This window comes from Pteropus alecto, unplaced genomic scaffold, assembly GCF_000325575.1.
Source record: "Pteropus alecto unplaced genomic scaffold, ASM32557v1 scaffold146, whole genome shotgun sequence".
NCBI classification, from domain to species: Eukaryota; Metazoa; Chordata; class Mammalia; order Chiroptera; family Pteropodidae; genus Pteropus; species Pteropus alecto.
Genome location: NW_006442107.1, coordinates 5,678,280 through 5,685,521, shown reverse-complemented (window position 1 = coordinate 5,685,521; position 7,242 = coordinate 5,678,280). Strand labels below are relative to the sequence as shown.

Below are 7,242 nucleotides of genomic sequence, written 5' to 3'. Positions count from 1 at the left end.
CCAATTACCAGGGGACACTAAGCTAAATAACTACTGGTGCTCATATAACATTGAAAGACATTTGAATTCCAAACAACCTGAGTGGAAAAATCTGTGAACAGCATTTAGAGACTGCAGGAAGGCTATGCATTAAGAGTAAGCTAAACTAGCCCTAAATAAAGGCTACTTTAGATACCTCTTTCCTAATGAAGCTTGAAAACAAGCCTTGATAGGATTAGACTTACTTAAATAACTAAACTATCTGCCAAAATAAAACTCGACACACTTAAAAGAAGACAATAAAATCCAGACTTTCACAAAGACTAGCATCCAATAAAAAATCACTAGCAGTCGAAAGAAACAGGAAAATGTGACAAAACCAATATAAAAATTAGTCAACAGATTCAAGTTCATTTCAACAGGGCTATTAATACTTTTAAATTTCTTTTTGGTGTCAGGTATATTGTGTTTTCTTGGAATTTGTCCATCTCATGTAAAAATTTAAATTTATTGGCGTAATTGTTCATAATATCCCGTTATTTTTATATAAGTATATACAGGATCTATAACCATCTTCCCTTTTTATTCTTGACATTGGTTATTTATGACTTCTCTTTCTTCTTTTTTATCAGTCTTGCCAACGGTTTATCAATTTCGTTATTCTTTAAACCAACATCTGTTTCATTGATCTGTTGTAAGTCCGATTTCTAGTTCACTTTTACATTCTTAAACTTATTATATCCTTCCTTCTACTTTCCTTGGGTTTCTTTTATTATTCTTTTTCTAATTTCTTAAGATGGTTGCTTAATTCATTAATATTTACCTTTTTTCTCTTCTAACAGACACATTTAAGGACTTCAATTTTCCTCTAATCACTACTTTGCCTGCTTCCCACGTTTTAACATGTAGCATTTTTATTTTTTAAATTTTAATTCAATTCTAAATATTTTCTAGTTTCTATTGGGGTTTTTCTCTGACCCATAAGTATTTAGAACTGTATTACTTGCATATGGGAAGTCTATGATATCTTTTTGACACTGTTCTCTGGTTTAATTGCATCGTGTTCATACAACAATATTCTAAGTAATTTCAGTACTTTGACATTTGTTGAGAATTGTTTTATGGCTCACTGTATGGTTAAGTTTATTAATTGTGTTGTTCAAATCTTGTATATGCCATAGATTTTTTTCTTATTCTATCAATTACTGAGGAAGGCATATAAAAATCTCTTACTGTGATTGTATTTTTTGCCTATTTCTCCTTTTGATTTTGTCAGTTTTTGCTGTATTTTGATCCCATGTTATTAGTTACATAGAAATTTAGGATTATTTTTAATAAATTTGTGTGTTTTTTGTGAGAGAGGGTTTAAGTTTCATTTTTTTTTTTAATTTTGGTAATCCAGTTCCTCTAGCACCTTTTAAAAATTTTTTAATTACATAGGCCACTTTGTAAAAATCAAATTACCATACATTTGTAGGCCTATTTCTGAATTCTTTATTCTGTTCTACTGATATATTTGTCTATCTCCATGCCAATATCAAACTATCTTAAGTATTGCGACTTTACATTAAGTCTTGAAAACTGATAGTGTAAATCCTCCGACTTAGCTCTTTTTCAATGCTGTCTTGGTTATTCTAAAATTTTCACATACATTTTAGAATCAGATTTTCAGGTTATAGAAAATAGCCTGCTGAGCTTTTGATGAGATTGCATTGAATCTATAGATCAATTTGTGGGAGAATTAACATCTTAACAATATTGATTTTTCTCAATCCTTAAACATTATGTCTTTTTAAATTTCTCTTAGCTGTATTTTGTTGTTTTCAACATAGAGGTTATATTAGCTTTCTAGGGAAGAGCTCGTTTGTATTTGCCTTAACAAAATACTTCAGACTAGGTGGCCTAAACAACAGAAATTTATTTTCTCACACTTCGGGAAGCTAAGAGTCCAAGATTAAAGTGTCAGCGGATTTGGGTTCTCCTCGGGCCTCTCACTTTGGCCTGCAAATGGCCATCTTCTTGCTTCATTGTCCGTCATATGGTCTTTCCCATATTAGAGAGCATCCTTTGTGTCTCTTTGTGTATCCAAATTTTCTCTTCTTATAAAGACACCAGTCAATTTGGATTAGGGCCCACCCTAACAACCTCATCCTAAATCACATCCTAAAGGTCCTAACTCCAAAGACAGTCACATTCTGAAATATTCAGGTTTGGAGCTTCAATGTGTGAATCTGGGAAGGCAGACACAATTCAGCCCACAAAAAGTCTTGAACATCTTTTGTTAAATTTGTTCCTATTGGATTTTTATATGCTATTGTAAATGGTATTGGTTAAAATAGTTTTTCTGAAGTCTGTGTCTGATAGTTCCAATATCTTGAGCCCCATGCAGATCTGTTTCAGTTGTCATTATTCCTGATGTTTCTCATTGATGTTGTTTTTATCTTAGACGATGCAGGGTGGTATAGTTGATAATTTGATTTTAGAAATTGAGATGAAGGATGATGTTATCTTCCTGTAGAGGTGATTTAGATTTGTTTCTGCCTTGTGCCTGTGGAGGGTCAGGGGCAGCTAGCAATCTACGAACATATCAATCCAATTTCAGAAACTGAGCTTTTTAGTCCACATAGAAAATGGGAAACTGAACTTGGCCAGCTCAACTTCTTTTCTGTCTTTATTCCTAAGACTGAGTCCTTCATGGGTTTTACCAGGGTCCTCTATCTTGCTGGGTCTTGGACTCCCTGTTTTTACATCTGTAGCACCTTGAGGTTGTCAAATGCACTACTCGACATCTTAGCCTCTTAGAGGCTAAGGTCCTTGGGAAAAAGCAACTTCTAATGCCCCAGTCATGTGTATGTATTAATGACTATACACACACACACACATACACACACACACACACACACACGGTATATCTGGAGGATAGAATCTTATAATTGATATTGCTATATCAAAGAGTTTGTATATGCGTATATTTGAAATATGTGCATATACAACTGAACCATAGTACATATCCAGATACCCTTACAGATCCTTTTTTATGCATGTGTATACACACACATGCGCACACACTCTCCAGGCAGGGAGGCAGTGGCTGTGGCATGTGGTTTCACAGGCGCAACACTCAGAAACTCCAAGAGTCAGTTGTCTTAACATTATTTATTGAGTACTCTACACTTCCTCTGCCATTCTGGGTTTTAAAGATGTCCCAAGTCTTGGAATTTATTAGATCTAAGAATTCTTGACAGTTATGATTGTGATTAATATTCTCAGTAGTGTACATTGGCAATTCTTACAACAAATGATTAGTTACAGAATCATACATCAAGTTTAAGCAAATGATAGGTAAGAAACACAAAAAATAAAATAAGCACACCACATTCCCACCGCCCAGATACATTAAGGGTGAAACTCAGCATCTATCTCTGTAGCCTTCTAGATCCTTTTCTATGTGTGTATATACACACACGGGCACACACGTACTCCTGATAGGGAGGGAGTGGCTGTGGCACAAAGGTTCACAGGTATCAGAAAACGACAGGTATCAGAGTCCAAAAGTTTCCACGAAGCCAAAGACGCAGATTTCCTGTGGAAGTGCCATTCCCTCATCCTGCCCTGTCCTCCTATTCCTCCTTCCAAATTCCATCTCCGAGGGCAAGTCCTTGATTCATCGTTGGGAGAATCTGTTCTTGAAATCTTTAATGGTCTTGGCCATCATCGGAGCAATCTGCCTTGTAGGCTTCCTGCTGCTCCTGACCATCTGCACCAAGTTGGCACTGGTAGTTCTTGGGCGGTCATAAGCCTGCTTTTCAAGAGTGGGGTGAAAGCTGTGGCCATTGTCACTGCTGGAGGGAGCATGGCTGCTTGCCGTGGCGTATGGTGATGGCTTGATTGTGACTTTTTCCTGAAGAGCTGAGGCTCCTCTTTCAAATGAGTCGAAAAGGATCATCTTTGTTTGTCGGCCTGTGGGCCCATTGGCATGTGCAGATCTGATCTTCAATGTCAGTGCTCGAAGCCGCTGCTCTTGGGCATCCTGAAGCCGCAGGTACATCTCCTTCCATGACTCATGCTCTTCTGGCTTTTCTTTCTTGAAGTTTCGGTGACAATGCATTTTCCATAATCGATCTGTTTCTTTAACTAGCACATGATTGCATTTCTCTAGGCTGTGTAGCTGATCAGGCGTATAACTTTCCAAAATGGGTTCAATAACAGAATACGGGACTCCTCCCACTCGAAAGAGTGAATTGAGGTTGTTTCTAAGGACCTGGATACACTGCTGGCGCAAGGTCATCATTTTCCGGAGATAGGTCTTCTTGGAACCAGAGAACACCCTCATCTTGGAGTTCGTTCTGTTTCCAGTAAACTCAGCTTCTTCCTCTTCCGGAAGGGAAGACGGGGCTCTTTCCTTTGCTTGGGAGGACATCCATTCAAAGGCAGGAAGTGGACGGTAATTGGGCAGCACCCTGCGTAACGGAAGGTCTGGCCACGCAGGTGAAGCATCAGCGGGGACCTTTTTCAGCTTTGCTCCATCCGCTCCAGGAGGCTGTGGCTTCTCTGACTTGTTTGCCGTCACCTTAGGTAATTGCCGAAACAGGTCCAAGTTTTCACTAGCGCTTTCAGAATCCTTTTTCTTAAGTCCTTTCCCTTCCAGCACAGTGGTTGAAGTTTTCACGCTCTTTTTCTTTTTCTTCCGGGGAGGCTGGTCGTAGGTGAGGTATGCCTCAAAAGACATGGTGGGCGGCTCGAATTCCTCCTCCATATCCGTCTCCTCCATGTTAGGGAGGGAGCCCGCTGACTTCTTATCCCAGTGGGAAGTTTTGACGTTCCCTTCTTGAGGCTTGAGGTTGTCAGCAACCTTGTCTTTGACATCAGGCAGCGGGCGCGCTGCCCGCTTTCCTGAACCCAAGCTGTCCAGACGCGGCTGCTTGTCTTTGTCCAATTGGGTTTTCTCTGAGTGGTTGCGCTTTCGCTTTTTCAGGGAGTTGACCGAAGCCACCTCCGAGGGAGGCGAAAACTTCTGGAAGCCGCGGCCCTCTCTGTCCCTCTTGACACCACAAGAGGACGATTTCCCCTTGGCGTCCTCCCTGGAGAGAGGCCTTGGGCTTTCCTCTTTGGAGAAGGCCTGGTGTGATCTCCGGCTGATCGAAGCAGAGGACTCCTCATGTCCCTTGGCACCCTTGTGGGAAAGTGGGTGCTCCTTGCTTTGATTCACAGGCCTTCTTCCTTTAGTTGTCCCCAGGTGTCGTTCTTGGCCGGGCCCCCGTCTGTCCCTAGAGGCAATGGAGTGGCCTACTCCCGGCCTCTGGCGTGCCGCATGGGCCTCGGCCCGGCGCCTGTGACGGTCCCCAGACATCTGAAGAGGATCCGCGGACGATGGCGGGGACCAGCCGTCACCAGTTTTGTAGAGTCGGCTGGTGAAACTCAGTGGCTGGTCCTTCTCTCCTCTCACGACAGTGGGGCTTTCCGTGAGGGCTCTCGAGCTCCGAACGCTCTCTGTGTTTCTTCTGTCTGTGCCCAGGGCTGTGCGATGAGCCCCTGGAGGCTTCTTTGCAGGGTACTCGGGGATCTCCCGCCAACTCCCGCTTCTGAAGAGAGTCCCAGATGGGGAATCGCTCTCCTCCCGGCCTTTTCGTCAGGCTCAGTGTTCCCTTCCACGGGAACCAGCTCCTTGCACTGGGCCACGGAATCCCTAGTAAGGCTTCCGATGTGCTCTCGTTTAGCAAGCGACTGTCTTGCTGACCCTGGTCTCCACCAGAATGGCAATTGAGAATGGCCAGCTGGAGTCTCTCTTATATAGTTTTGTTTCTAAGGGTCGGGGCTGGGGCCAAGCGCGCTGCAGCCTCAGCACAGCCTGGTCCCCGCCCCTGCCGCTATGCTGGGGGCTGGGTTAGGGTCATGGTGACCTGGGAACATCCCTGCAGAGACCCAGGCACTCTTGGACCCAGCTTCCTGGATGAGAAAATTTTAGTGTAGGGACATCAAATTAATTTGCATACGTGGGTCATGTAACAGGAGGAGGGAAAGCTGGAATTTGAATTTAAAAAGTTTAGGTGTAACGTGAGGATATTTCTCCGAAGAGAGTGAGGAGAGGAGGCCTGGAGAGAGAAGGGATCTGTTTAAAGTTTAACAGCTTAGCCTCAGAGGGCAATAATAGTCCCTCCATCTGGCTTGCCCATAATGATTCTAGGCATTCAATTAATTCTTCGGGAATGAATGACCGAATGGCCACTGGCTCTGATCACCTGAATATCAGCAGTAGGGCCTGAATCGGATCAGCCAGAGACACTCCAAGTGTCCTTGAGGGCACTTACCCTAACCCCAGAAGGGCTCAATTTCATTATTACTATGATTACTACTCAAAAGAACAACTTCCTAGTCTTGATTAACAATATCAGCACCGATTCCATCTCCGTGATTAGATCAGAGTTGATTGGATCAGAGTTGATTAGATTAGATCAGAGTTGATTAGATTCTAGCCAGCTCTCCAGCAATGTACCTGGCCTGACCCCTTGCCCAAAGCAGGAAAGCCCAGTGGTTGCTCTTCCTTGATTTTTTTATATGTAATTTTTTTGAGCTCTTGAGCAATTCTGTAGGTATACCTTGTGAGTTTTTGTTCAACCTTTCCTTCAGATTTTTCCAGTTGTCTTAACATTATTTATTGAGCAGTCTATATTTCCCCTCTCATTCTGGATTTTAAAGGTAATCCCAAGTCTTAGAGTTCAAGAGATCTGAGAATTCCTGACAGTTATCATTGTTTTCACAATTCTCGGTAGTATCAATTGGTGGTTCTAATGTTGCATGATTACTCACAATAAATCAGTTTTAAGAAAATGATATGTAACAAATAATAAAAACCCATATTTCCGCAGCCCAGATACACTATGGCATTAGCCAGGGTGACCTTAGTATATGCCCATGTACCCTTCAAGACCCTTTTCTGTGTGTATGTACATGTTAATAATAATAAAAACCCACATTTCCACAGCCCAGATACACTATGGCATTAGCCAGAGTGACCTTAGTATATGCCCATGCACCCTTCAAGACCCTTTTCTGGGTGTACGTACACACACATGCAAACACATTTGTGTTTGTTATCCAAATGGAATCACATCGTGAATACTGTTCTTTAACCAACTAGTTCTCTAACCAAGATCTGATCCGGGATCGTGCATTGTATCTAGTTTTATATCCCTTAAGTTTCTCTGAATTAGCACAGCTTTTTTCAGCCCCTATTGTCTCTATTTTTATATTATTTATTTTTTA

At 41.9% G+C, this 7,242-nt stretch overlaps 1 protein-coding gene and 1 pseudogene across 1 annotated transcript in view; one reads left to right on the top strand and one right to left on the bottom strand.

The window, feature by feature from the left end:
- KATNAL2 (katanin catalytic subunit A1 like 2) overlaps window positions 1-7,242 on the top strand; it is a 62,354-nt gene that overhangs the window by 6,967 nt on the left and 48,145 nt on the right. The window lies entirely within an intron of this gene.
- LOC102896631 overlaps window positions 3,644-7,242 on the bottom strand; it is a 12,829-nt pseudogene continuing 9,230 nt past the window's right edge.